The sequence below is a fragment of the Musca autumnalis genome, unplaced genomic scaffold, assembly GCF_047663935.1.
Source record: "Musca autumnalis isolate F117 unplaced genomic scaffold, ASM4766393v1 scaffold_1, whole genome shotgun sequence".
Classification (NCBI taxonomy): Eukaryota; Metazoa; Arthropoda; class Insecta; order Diptera; family Muscidae; genus Musca; species Musca autumnalis.
The window spans coordinates 196,358,045-196,371,579 of NW_027411644.1; the positions used below are offsets into that span (position 1 = coordinate 196,358,045).

The 13,535-nt window shown below is 36.0% G+C and overlaps 1 protein-coding gene across 50 annotated transcripts in view; it reads left to right on the plus strand.

The window, feature by feature from the left end:
- Nucleotides 1-13,535, plus strand: part of Calx (sodium/calcium exchanger 3) — a 534,678-nt gene that overhangs the window by 363,179 nt on the left and 157,964 nt on the right. The gene's annotated exons all lie outside the window — the stretch shown is intronic.

The window sequence follows — 13,535 nt, forward strand, 5'->3', positions numbered from 1 at the left end:
GGATTTTGAGGGGGAGGTAATAGCTTAATTTTCATTAAAAAATATTGTTTGAGCGTGTTGAGGAATCTACTTAGCTGCATATTTCTTAGTGCATTTTGTAATGCTAATTCGATCATATACTTAAATTTGACCTAAGGTTTAAGTAATGATGCCCACCAGTGCCCACCTCGGGAATAATTTTCCAATGTAGGTCATGGGTTTAAGATTATTCAGTATTTAAATCAGCTGCCATCTAGTGCCAGACTATAAAAGGTGGGCCGCTGACTAAGGTACCCTAGAGTAGGGTTTCTATGGATATATTGGCGTATAACTCTGTTATCTGACCACGTATATTAACATAATTAGTATCAGTGGCAAGATGAAGAAATCTTCTTCCAAATTTGTCTTAAGTTGGCGGTACGTGGAGATTGTTTTGTTTCCCCAAGCCTATTTTTGCATCATAAGATAATCGGGACCTTTGTTCATATCATTTTGTATTAACACCATAAAACAATTCTTACCGTGTATACCCCCTCCAGAGGGGAAATGGGGGAGAATGTTACGCTCGTGGTTTCTTAAAACACTCTTCGCAACAGCACAAAGCTGTAACCAGCGCATTAGCTTGATATTTACACGGGAAATATTTTTGGCCACTTTCTCCATACAAGTGGATTACTAAAAATTTTCCAACAGATTTTGTGCACTTGTTATACCACCAACAGTTCAACATTGTTGACTTAGGTTTTGTTCAAGGCACCTTCTTCTCGGATAGAGTACTATAACAAAATCGAAGAATTTATTGTTGATGAATTTATGCAGCCAGGATGAATATCAATTTGCCGGCAGAACCAACTCTTATTATTTCATTTTTTGTTATACATATCTCTTATTTGATTTTTCTTTGGTATAAAGATTTTCTTGCAACGCTTTTAGATTTTCCCACACATTTTAAAATTATTCATATTTTGTCGTTTATGAATAAACATTTTTCGCATTAATTTATTTTTTAATGCAAATAATGCATAACTATCAATAATAAACTTCAACTAAAAACTAATTTAATTACTTTGCAGAACTCAATCAATTCCGCTCTATTTAGCACTCAATAGAAGTGTATTCATTGCAAGTGGTCGTTCGTCAGTGAAATTTGTGTGTTATGTTTCAAGAGTTGTCGTGTCGTGTGTCATATTTACGGCAAACAAATTATTTTAAAATGCGACCACAAAATACGTAGTGACCAATAAAAGAAAAAAAAAAAGAAAAAACATGGAAGGCGAATAGAAAATTTAGCGTTTAGTCCCCGTGATATGTGAGATATAACTTTTGTCACCGCGACATTAAAATAGTTGTAAGGTGTGCAGTTCCTACTCGGAAATCGGTTCGATTCATATTAACTTCACATCGATCACAACATGATCGACAGTCAGGATGTTTTTGGTATATTAAGATGCTTGGCTTAAGTCACCAAGTCTTTCATCATAAAGCCAGATTGTTAAACAAAAAAACAAAATTGTAACAGCTATACCAATACCAAAAATTTATTAGATGTATCCTCATTAAGGGGTGACACCCACTTGTTAATTTCAGAAAATCGAAAAAAATTATTGGCCTATTTTAAAGAATAAGTGCCACAGAATATGTGGTAAAACTTTCAGTCCTTCATCTCTCGATTTTATTTTTAAAATTTTTTTGCCCGTTTTATGATAAAAAAAACATTAGTTTTTTAAGCCAAAAATGGAATTTTGACTGTTTGGGTCCAACATTTCGTTAAAAACTAATACTTTTTTTAAAATTCGATCGATGAAGGACTAGATTTTTATGTTCTTAATAAGCATACAAACATATATGACGATCGGTACATTCGTTTTCGAGCTAGGGCTTGGTAGATGGCCAATTACCACAAAACTATGTTATATTTTTCAACAAACAAAATTCAGGAAGTAGATTAAGATGTGCTCTTCCAGATGAAAAAAAAAAACAAGTAAAAAAGTATCAGTCGGCTTTGCCAACAGAGATATACCCTCAGCCAGAGATATACCCTCAGCCGGGCGTTTTTACACCCTTCGGGTTGTTTTCTCAAGAAGTATGGACTTGCCCCTGAAACAACTTTTACAATCGTAATTGAGGCAGCGAATGTAAGTTGCTTCAACAAAAATCAAAGTGATCCAATAGCAGGTCTTAAAGTGAACTTATCCAAAATTTTGTGTGGGAGGTACGGGATGGAGTGGACAAATATAGTCCATATTCGAACCTGATCTATATCTGGTAGATATTATGAGAATGTGTAAAGTATGGACCAAATTGGTCACTCCCATCAAGAGTTATCGTGCACACAATTTTTCCGAATATTTTTGAACTTTTGTGGGGTAGGTACCTGAAGGAGTGGACCGATATGACTTATCTACGAACTTAAAGTATGTTTGGAAACAATATTACGAAGGCCAAATTTTTGCCGGAATCGGCATTTCCGTTCGAGAATTATCTTGCGCTTCCACCCATAAACATGGTGTCATAGGGTTTGTTTTTCAACTTTCAGGCTATTTTTTCAGGAAGTATGGACTTGCCCCTGAAGAAACTTGTACCTTCGTATAAGGGACAGTGAATACACGATGTTACAACAAAAACCAAGGCGATTCGAGAGCAGGTCCTAAACTGAACTTTTCCGAAGTTTTGTGTGGGAGGTACTCGAAAGAGTTTACCGGTTGAGTCCATATTGGAACCTCATCTAAGTCTGGTAGAAATTTCATAATGTGCAAAGTATGGACCAAATCGGTTACTCCCTTCAAGAGTTATCGTACGCACAAATTTTCCGAACATTTTCGAACTTTTGTGGGGGAGGTACCGGAAGGAGTGGACCGATATAATCCATCTTTGAACTTGAACTAAGTTTGGACAAAATATTACGAAAGCCACATTTCGGACCGAATCGGCAGATCCGTTCGAGATTTATCTTGCGCTCTAACCACTACACACGGTGTCATAGGGTTTTTTGTAACTTTCAGGCTATTTTCTCAGGAAGTATGGACTTGTCCCTAATGAAACTTACAGCGCCGTATAGAGGACAGCGAATACAACTTGCGTAAACCAAACTCAAAGCGATTCGAGACCAGGTCCTAAACTGAACTTTTCCGAAATTTTGTGTGGGAGGTACCCGATGGAGTGAACCGATTGAGTCCATATTGGAACCTCATCTAAGTTTGGTAGAAATTACAAGAGTTATCGTGCGCACAAGTTTTGCGACAATTTTTGAACATTTGTGGGAGAGGTACCTGAGGGAGTGGACCTATATGGCCCATCTTCGAACTTAAATCGAATCTGGACAAAATATTTCGATACCCAAAATTTGAACCGAATCGATAGATCCGTTCGAGAGTTATCGTGCGCACCAGCCAGCCAGACAGACAGACCGACGGACATTGCTAGATCTACTCAAAATTGTCTGAAACGGATATCGTACAAACATACTTGGGGTCTAAAACCATTATTTCGATGAGGCACATTTTTGGTCGTATCAAAGTGTAAATACCCTCTTTAGCCTAAAGGCTAAAACAGTTTCAAAGTTTTCATGGAAAAAATGTTTGAAAGATGTCTTTAATTGGGCTTTACAACTGGGGGTCACCCCTTAAGGCAAAACCTTGTGACCCCAAGCTCAAATATACCCTCCAATTTCATTTTGACTTCGATTAAATCATAAAAAATATCTCGACCAAATTCCATTTTTAACCTCCCAAAACAGCAACACTACATCTGCTTCGACCGCATAAAGAGACACCCCACGACGTATGAGCAATGTTTTCGATTTGTCAATTATACGTACTGATGTTCTTTTGTCACGATAATAATTGAACTACTAGTATTTGCAGTTGTGTTGCACATACACATATACACACCTACAGGCACACACATAGGTTTCCAAACTTTTGCATATTATTTTCTAACCAGAAAGAAAAGATTTTTTGATTTTAATTTGGGAAAGAAAAGTTTCTTAGCTTTTGAATGTGCTTTTGTAATAGTTATGACTTTGTCATGCAATCACAATTTATTATTCAATTAAACTGTTGATTGGTTGGTTGCTTCGTCGTTTTGGGTCTTTGGTAGTTGGAAGTTAGGGTTAGGTTGCGATTTTGAATACAATAATAGGAAAAATTTAAGGATTTTTTTCTATGAAAATTTATTATCAAGTGGGCGAACTTGGTATGAAAAAGGCAGGTAAAAGTATCCAATATTCTTCGTCCCCCTATAAAGGTGATTAAATGGGAAACCTAATCTGTGTTAAGTATTTAATATTTTTCCACGAAGCTTTCATTCATTAAATTTCCCCCTCTTAAGACAAGAGCTTTACATTTAGTCGTAACCTTTTATTACTCCACTTGAATGGTGTGTAATTACGCACACTTAAATCTAAATCCTATTTAATATATGAATATGAAAATACAAAACCAAAAACTTTTTTTAATTAAATCATCTAAAGTGCAACAAAGCAAATCCATTCATGTTAAACGAATATTCAAGTTGTTACCACCAGTGTAGTAGTTATGAGTTATGCTCAAATAATTTGAACCTTCAACCAGAGAGACATTCAGACAGACAGAGAGATGTTGAACTACATTTGAATTGCTCTTTTTAGTAGTTGTTGTTGAAAATCCAAATTTTCAACATTCACACACTTCATCATACACTTATTAGAGTAGAGGCTTGAGATTCAAACACACATACACACACCAACGCATTCACCTTCCATCCATAAATATGTCGACACATGTACACATCATCATTTGTGTACGACTGTGCAAAGCATCTATTATTCAAAAGTCACACCCATTCTATGAGGTCTAACTCATTCATTAGGAATACCCTAATTTATGTTTGAAAGTCAGTTTGGAAATGAAGAAAATTTCTAATTGAAATAGAAAATTATTAACACACAAAATTAGGAGGTGGTAGGAGGATGTTATGGAAGAAACATTCACACATACAAATTATAAAGGAACAGAGGTGTAAGAGAATTTAAATACGAGAAAAGCCTATAAAGTTTCAATGGCTGTATAGTGCTGAAAATAAAATAAAATAAAATAAAATAAAATAAAATAAAATAAAATAAAATAAAATAAAATAAAATAAAATAAAATAAAATAAAATAAAATAAAATAAAATAAAATAAAATAAAATAAAATAAAATAAAATAAAATAAAATAAAATAAAATAAAATAAAATAAAATAAAATAAAATAAAATAAAATAAAATAAAATAAAATAAAATAAAATAAAATAAAATAAAATAAAATAAAATAAAATAAAATAAAATAAAATAAAATAAAATAAAATGAAATAACTAAAATAAAATAAAATAAAATCAAATATTTATCAAGCAAGTAAAATAGAAACAGTCTGCTATGGCTGAACTCAGGCCATGACTGTACAAAAAAAAACTATAAATGAGGTGATGGACCTAAATTTACTATGAGAAATCCCTAATTTAAAATATAGCATATTCATGAGTAACATTCCCAGCGTAAATCTGTAGCCATTTGTGGGGTAGGTATAACAACCGATGGAACTTATTTTTCCACTAACAGACCCAATCAATACAGTCCAAAAAACCATGTTTTTGGAACATTATCCAAAGACAACAAAGGCTATAAATAACATTAGTGTGCAAGATATATGAAGCAGTGGCCCTAAATCTAGGGATATTGGGGAGCCCTTATCTCAGGAAGTATTATCTTCCATAGCAAAGAATCAATTAAAATTTCAAAACTATCCGAGAAGTGACCTAAGGCTGGGTTAAAACTCAAAAATGTTTTGCAGAGGTGGTACTGACATAGCCCAAGGACTCCTTCCGATGGCTTTTGTGCCAAGCAGCCATTTAAGTTGGTCATCGCCAGAAAGTATGAGCCAAAGTTTGTATCGTTGCAATCCGAATCACAATAACTACATTCGATGAAAATAGCAAACAACAAATTTCGGAACTTTTGTGAGAAAGGTACACCAAGACGTTGTCCGATATAGACATTGTTGGAATTTGGTGTACGTTCCTCAGTTGTTGTTAGAGCAGCATATAGTATGTATGTTCACGTTCCTGCATAATGTGGCTCTACCTCCAGGTATAGAAATATGGCTGCTTCGATGGGTTGTTACCACAAAGCTATTGACATAGTTGAGTAGATTTGACAGGACAGTCGTAAAGGTGCAGTATGTTGTGTGGACCTGCACCGCATGCTGGGTAGAAGCTTTGAATTTAGACGACTGCACCATCTCGAACGTTGTTGGTCCACTTTTGGTTTTGTCGTGGCAGTTTACATCCTTCAGCTGCGATAAATGGGGGAAGTACTACGAGGACTTCATTTACACAATTGATGTCTATGGCGTCTGCGATTGTATGTTCACGTTCCTGCATAATCTGGCTCTACCTCCAGGTATAGAAATATGGCTACTTCGATGGGTTGTTACTACAAAGCTATTGGCATAGTTGAGTAGATTTGGCAGGGCAGTCGTAAAGGTGCAGTATGTTGTTGTAGAAGTTTTGCCGTATAGGAATTTAGACGACTGCACCATCTCGAACGTTGTTGATCCACTTTTGGTTTTGTCGTGGCAGTTTACATCCTTCAGCAGCGATAAATGGGGGAAGTACTACGAGGACCTCATTTAAACGATAGATGTCTATGGCGTCTGCGATTGCATCCGAACCTGATTAATAGGCCTCATTTGCATCGCTGGACCTCTCTCTCCCTCTTTCTTTCTCAAAATCATGAGGATACCTCCTGTCTTGCTTGGATGGGGGGGTGAATAGTAACACGGGGTAACACCCGAGCCCGAAGGTAGTCAGCTCAAACTCAGCGGCTTTTGATAGATCGAACGCCACCAACACTGTCCTATCGCCCGACTTGTTCTGGTTGAGTTCTTGACAAATATTGAATCACACTTTCTTTCAGAGAGGTTCTTTAGAAGCACCCTGTCTTTCAGAGAGGTTCTATAGAAGCACGCTATTCCTAATGCTGGGGAGGATTAAAGCTTCTAGGGCATTTTCTACGAACCACAAATGTAAAATCGGTCTGTACGATTCACCTTAACTGGAATCCTTGTCTGGCTTCATTAGTGGAACCATCCGGCTCATTTTCTAGATGTCAGCTACAATCATGGGGAGATACTCAAATTCCCGGTTCATCCAACTATTTCAGCATTTCTTTACAGATACTGTCAGGGATGATTTAGCGTTCCTAATTGTTTAGTTAACAGATCAATTCAATTCTTGACCAGAACATCAAAAAAACGTAACTGAAGCTATTGCCTCCTCCTTCCCAGGGTTGAAAAAGAGTCTTAACCGTTGCCCACAATTCATTTATTGCTGCTACAATTTTTCAACTCTTCAGATGATCTAGCCGCTAGCTCCGCTTTTGATCACCGACCAACCTAGCAGCTCTCTAAATCTGTGCTAGCTACGTCGCCTCAGCTAGGAAATGTGGTATATTCGACCAACAGGAATATAGCAAGCGGCAGGTATGCAGCAATGATGATGACGCGGATCATTCTTTCTGCTACCCCAACATGAGAAGGGTTGGACAGTTATCGAAAGCGAGATTGGTGATCTCTCTGAAACTAGGCCAATTAGTTTTTCAATGATTGATGAAAGTGAGGCATTCAGGGTGCACTCTTCGTCTCCGACACCATTTCAAGCAGCCCAATGGAATACATTTTTAATTTCGTTAGTAAACTATACAAAAAATTTGTAAAAACGACTATTTCTGACTCCGTCGGTACTCTCCACTAATTTTGGTAGGAGCGTTCTCGTCCGTGCAAACGTAGTTCTATCAATCTGCTCAGTCAATGCTGTACCCCTCTGGTCATATCCAAGGACCAAATGCCACAATTCGTGATGAGCATTCAAGTCTCGCATTCTGACGACGATGATTCCTGCAAGACGCAGCAACATAGTTCTTATCGTAGTGAATGCGTCCAGAGCAAACCCTAAAGTGCACTTACTACCGGTATCTATTGAATCTCACCGAAATTTGAGTATGGTGGATAAAGATGTCTTGGGCTTTCCTCTGTGTCGGAACAAATCAAAGGAATTTCGGGATATATGGCTCCAAACACCGAAAAACACGACACAAATACAAAAATATGTACACTGAAATGGCAACCGCTGGCTAGAACGCTATTGTGGTGAGGTCCATTTGAATCCGCCGTCATTTTAGCTGGTGCGGCAGGAGTCGCAAGGACTAACAGCTGTAAATATTTCAAAACGATATAAGCCATGGTCTTAGACTGCACTTTTTCGAAGAAAAAATGTGAAGTTCAAAGTTGGGACCAAATCAGTTGATCAGTTCTAAAGTTATCGTACTATGGACGAATGAGGGTAATTTTTTTACCCTCAGTCTTTATGCTGATGAGGGTATATACACTTTGATACGAAAAAATGTGTCTCTTCGAAAGAATGGTTTTAGTCCTCAAGTATCTTAGGACAATTTGCTTGTGCGCACTATAACTCTCGAACAGATACGAACCAAGATTTTCACTTCGTAATAGTTTCCCCAAACTTAGTTTAAGTTCGAAAATGGGCCGCTCCTTCGAGTACCTCCTATCGCTCCTTCGAGTACCTCCCCCACAAAAGTTCAAGAATTGTCTGTAGAATAGTGTGAATGATAACTCTCAAAGAGGGCAATCGATTTGGTCCAAACTAACACAAAATTCGGAGAAAGTGAAGTTTAAGCGCTCCTCACGGATAGTTTTGAATTTTTTAGGGGATTGTACTTGCGGTCCGGTTATTTTTTTTTTGCGCAAGTCAATACTTCTAGAGATAATGGTCTAAAAGCTAAAAGAAACTTTGGCGGCACCAACTAAAATGGCAAATCCACAAGATAACTCTTGCAGGGAGTTCCTGATTGGTTCAAACTTTGAATATCGTCTTATTTAATCGGGTCATGTATCTGGTTGGAATATCAACTACAACGGTGCCGTCCTTCGGGTACCTAACACACACAATTAGGAAAAAGTGAAGTTTAAGAGCTCCTTAAGAGGTAAAGGGGTCCTTTATAACGGTACAATTTTTTTCCGGAGCAAGTCCATACTTCCTGAGATAATGACCAAAAAGCTCACCTACTAAAATGACTAGTGAGAAAAATAACTCTAAATTTTGATACCCTCATCATTTATGCTAACGAGGGTATATACACTTTTATACGGGCAAAATGTGCCTCATCTGAATAATGGTTTTAGATACGAGGAATGAATACCAAAATAAGGCACACTTCCAAAATGGACTATGTCGGTCCATTCTTTTAGGCACCTCCCCCACAAAACGTTTAAGTTTTTAACCTAATCCATATCTTTGTCGGCAAGTTCATACGCCCAAAATTCTGAAGAAACTATAAATACATACGTTTTTTGTGAAATAGGTGTTTCAATTCACACAGGCTGAGGGTATACCACTGTCGGCAAAGCCGAATGATCCTTAGATAGGCCGCAGAGAGTAGTTGTTGTTTGTGGAGATGAGAACGTGATACAAACCAGCGAGTGAAACCGATAAATAAAAGGAGAGAAATAAAACACGAGGGTTTTTAGTTTTTATAAATAATAATATTAGGTGGGTGAGATCTGAGATGACTAGTTATTTGTGTATAAAAACCGAAAGTGAAACAAGGCTGAGGCAATCACTGCTTATTGGAAAGTTCTCACTAGTATCCGAACTGAGCGAACATAGTTCCAGAGAGAAATTGCGGAGAAATTCCACTACCAAGAGAGTACTCTATACGATCCGCGCTGAGAAGTTTTGTAGGGCAATGTTGATATGATGATATTTCACCCTACGCACAGAGGGGAAACATAGGCCTAAAGTTGCTCAAAACTCAAAATATGAAAATCGTTTTTTATGAAAAAATTTTGATAAACGGCAACCAGACTCTTTTCTACATTTGCTATAACCGTCCTCGACTTTGTAAGATTAACCAATCCAATGTAGCAGTCGATTGAACTCAGCAATACTGAGAACAAAATGTAAATTTTCGAAAACTAAGAAATTAGGTGAACATTAAAATGACATTATTTTCGCGAAAATTTATATTTCTCAAGATTTATTGTTTTTGTACAGTCTCCGAACAAGATTAGCATTTAAAATTTTCATATTGATTTTACATCTTTGCTCTTTAATAGTGGTGATACATATCCTCTTTATGAACATTGTTTATGATCATTTTTAAGATTTCTACAATTTCAATAGTAAAAAAGTCTATTTCCCCGTCGTTTTCCGACCATAGTTTCTTCTAATGTTTTATGCGATTGAGCCTCAAATATCAGATTCAATCATAAAAAATTGCGCATATTTGCGCCATTCCGAAAAAATCTAATTTTTCTCAACTAAAATATGAAATATTTTTATATGGCATTGAAAGGTTTACTCACACTAAATTTTGCTCCGCGTTATAACCGGGGCTCTAATTTATCAAACTAAACCAACACCTATCAAATATGTTTGCATTATTCAGAAACATTCACGGCTTTTCTCATGTGAATTGAGAAAAATTTTATTTAAGTAAATTTCAAAAAATAAAATTTGGATTGAAATATATGTATATGGGACTATATATACATCTGTACTGATTTGTTTGAAAATTGGCTCAATGTTTTTTAAGGCTAGTTCAGGTTGCATGTGTCAAATTTCAGTGATTTTGGTGCATTTTTATCTCATATCAGATGCGAATATATATGGAAGCTGCATCCAAATCTGGACCGATTTTCATTATTTTCTATAGGATTAATCCTTGTACAGAAGATATGCTTTGTGCAAAATTTTATATCAATCCGACTATAAATGAGCTTTCTAGGGCTTTTGATCAACTTTTAACACACATTTCCCCTCTGTGCTACGGTGCGACGTTAGCGAACATAGTTTCTCGGCGGGTTTGTAGAGAACACTTAAGGAAGGGAGACCTCTCTGCAATCGGAACTATATAATATTTTGAGTACTCTATCAATCAGAAATTAGCTTACTAATTTTTATACTCTCAGCCTTTAGGCTAAGGAGGGTATATACACTTTGATACGATGAAAATGTGCCTCATCGAAATAATCGTTTTAGACCCCAAGTATGTTTGGACGAAATGTGTTTCAGACAATTTGGAGTCGATCTAGCCATGTCCGTCCGTCTGTCTGTCTGTCTGTCCTGCTGGCTGGAGCGCACGATAACTCTCGAACGGATGAACCGATTCAGTTCAAACTTTGGCTTTCGTAATATTTTTAATATTTTTTTTTTTATTAGTTTAAGTTCGAAGATGAGCTACATCGGTCACATTTTCCGGTACCTCCCCCACAAAAGTTCGAAAATGTTCGGAAAGTTTGATCCATACTTTGTATAGTGTAAACTTTCTACCAGAGTAATATGAGATTCCAATATGGTCTCAATAGGTCCACTCCTTCGGGTACCTCCCACACAAAATTTCGGAAAAATTCAGTTTAGGGCCATCTCTTGAATCGCTTTGATTTTTGTTTTAGCAACTTGTATTCACTGCCCTCCATACAACGGTACAAGTTTCATCAGGGGCAATTCCATACTTCCTGAGAAAATAGCATGAAAGTTGCAAAAAACCCCTATGACACCGTGTGTGGTGGTTGGAGCGCACGATAACTCTCGAACGGATCTGCCGATTCGGTCCAAAATATGGTCTTAGTAATATTTTGTCCAAACATAGTTTAAGTTTGAAGATAAGCCATATCGGTCCACTCTTTCAGGTACCTCCCCCACAAAAGTTGAAAAATGTTCGGAAAAATTGTTCGTACGGTAACTCTTGAAGGGAGTGGCCGAATTGGTCTATACTTTACACATCCTAATATATCTACCAGATATAGATCAGGTTCAAATATGGACTATATTTGTCCACTCTATCCAGTACCTCCCATACAAAATTTCGGATAAGTTCACTTTAAGACCTGATATCGAATCACTTTGATTTTTGTTCATGCAACTTACATTCGCGGCATCATTTACGATGTTAAAAGTTTTTTTAGGGGCAAGTCCATACTTCTTGAGCAAACAGCCCGAAGAGTGTAAAAACCCCTGTGACACCATATGTTGCGGCTGGAGATCCACTCCGCAAAACTTTTGATCTTTAATCCTAATCAACATTTTCATCGGTTCAAACGCCCAAAATTTTTAAAACCCCCTAAATACATACGTATTTTTGGAAAAAATTGTTTCAATATACACATGCTGAGAGTATATCTCTGTCGGCAAAGCCGACTGATACTTCTTTACTTGTTTTCGTATATATCAATGATTTGGTATAGCCCTCTCCCCCCATATTACGGGATCACATTTACGGCATAAACAATTTTCAGTAGCGGGAGTGAATGAACTTATGCCTATTAATGCCTAAGATCCATTTCATTAAAGGATTAAAAAACGAGAAAAAATACTATGAAATAAAAAACAATTTCTCAAAATATTATTTCCTGTTGCATGAATGAATGACATATTGAAAAAGGTCACGAACAAACCACTTTCAATTGATATGATATATAAAACAACCTATATATGATGTAAACTGATATATCATATATAGGTGTGATGATAAAATTAACGAGAAATCATGTTTTCAGCGACACATCTACTTACAGTGACCTCAAAAAAAATTACCGAAGTTCTGAAAAATAAAAAATTAAAAAGCTTTTTTATCGAATCACCTTATAATTAAGATGTTATCTAATTTTAGGCAAAAGCTCATCAAAATATGATACTGGGATATGAGGTTGTAAAAAAGTCATAACCCCAGTGTATACACCTTCGTTAAATTAAAAGCTGAGGTGATAATATATTTGTTCGCATAGCCGTTCACTTCATTTTGCAATTGCTTGATAAAGCATTATTGCTTATTAATGTTACTATTTTTCTTTATGATGATGAGTATTGAACCATTTGTGGAAAAATAATAAAAATCATGTATTTCCTTTGACACTTTAGTCAAAACAAATGCATCGCATCATTAGCAAGCCTACTACTTTTTTACGCTGTATTTTTAGATCCGACATACATACATATGTTTATAAGTACCTTCATATTTATCATACACTCATATCATCTAAATATGATGCACATTATGAAGAGCGTTCGTATGTATCATAAAAATGAAAATGATATTTTATGGTTTTTAATTATGGTCGTCGTTTTTATGACTTCCATTGAGTGTATCTCATTTCACATTAACTTCTTTAATTGAAATAATAATGCACTGAAATTGTGATGCTGTGCTTTATTATATTCAAACATAAAACGGAAAACCTCAAAAACATTAAACCTCAACCCTCCATACAAAAAAGAACTTACATTGAAATGTGTGCCATCGTTTTTTTTTTCTTTCATAATGAAAGTGTTAATGATGATGATAATAATTAAGATGCTAATGATAAAATGGCTGATGTTCAACAGAATATAATTTGCAATTTTCAAAAAAAAATTTTGTGGAAGGTGTGAAGAAGATGAATATGAAGAAACTTGCATAAAATAAATTAATTACTTTCTAAAATCAATTTGTTGTTGTAATTATAAGATTAAACAATTTTCCGTAT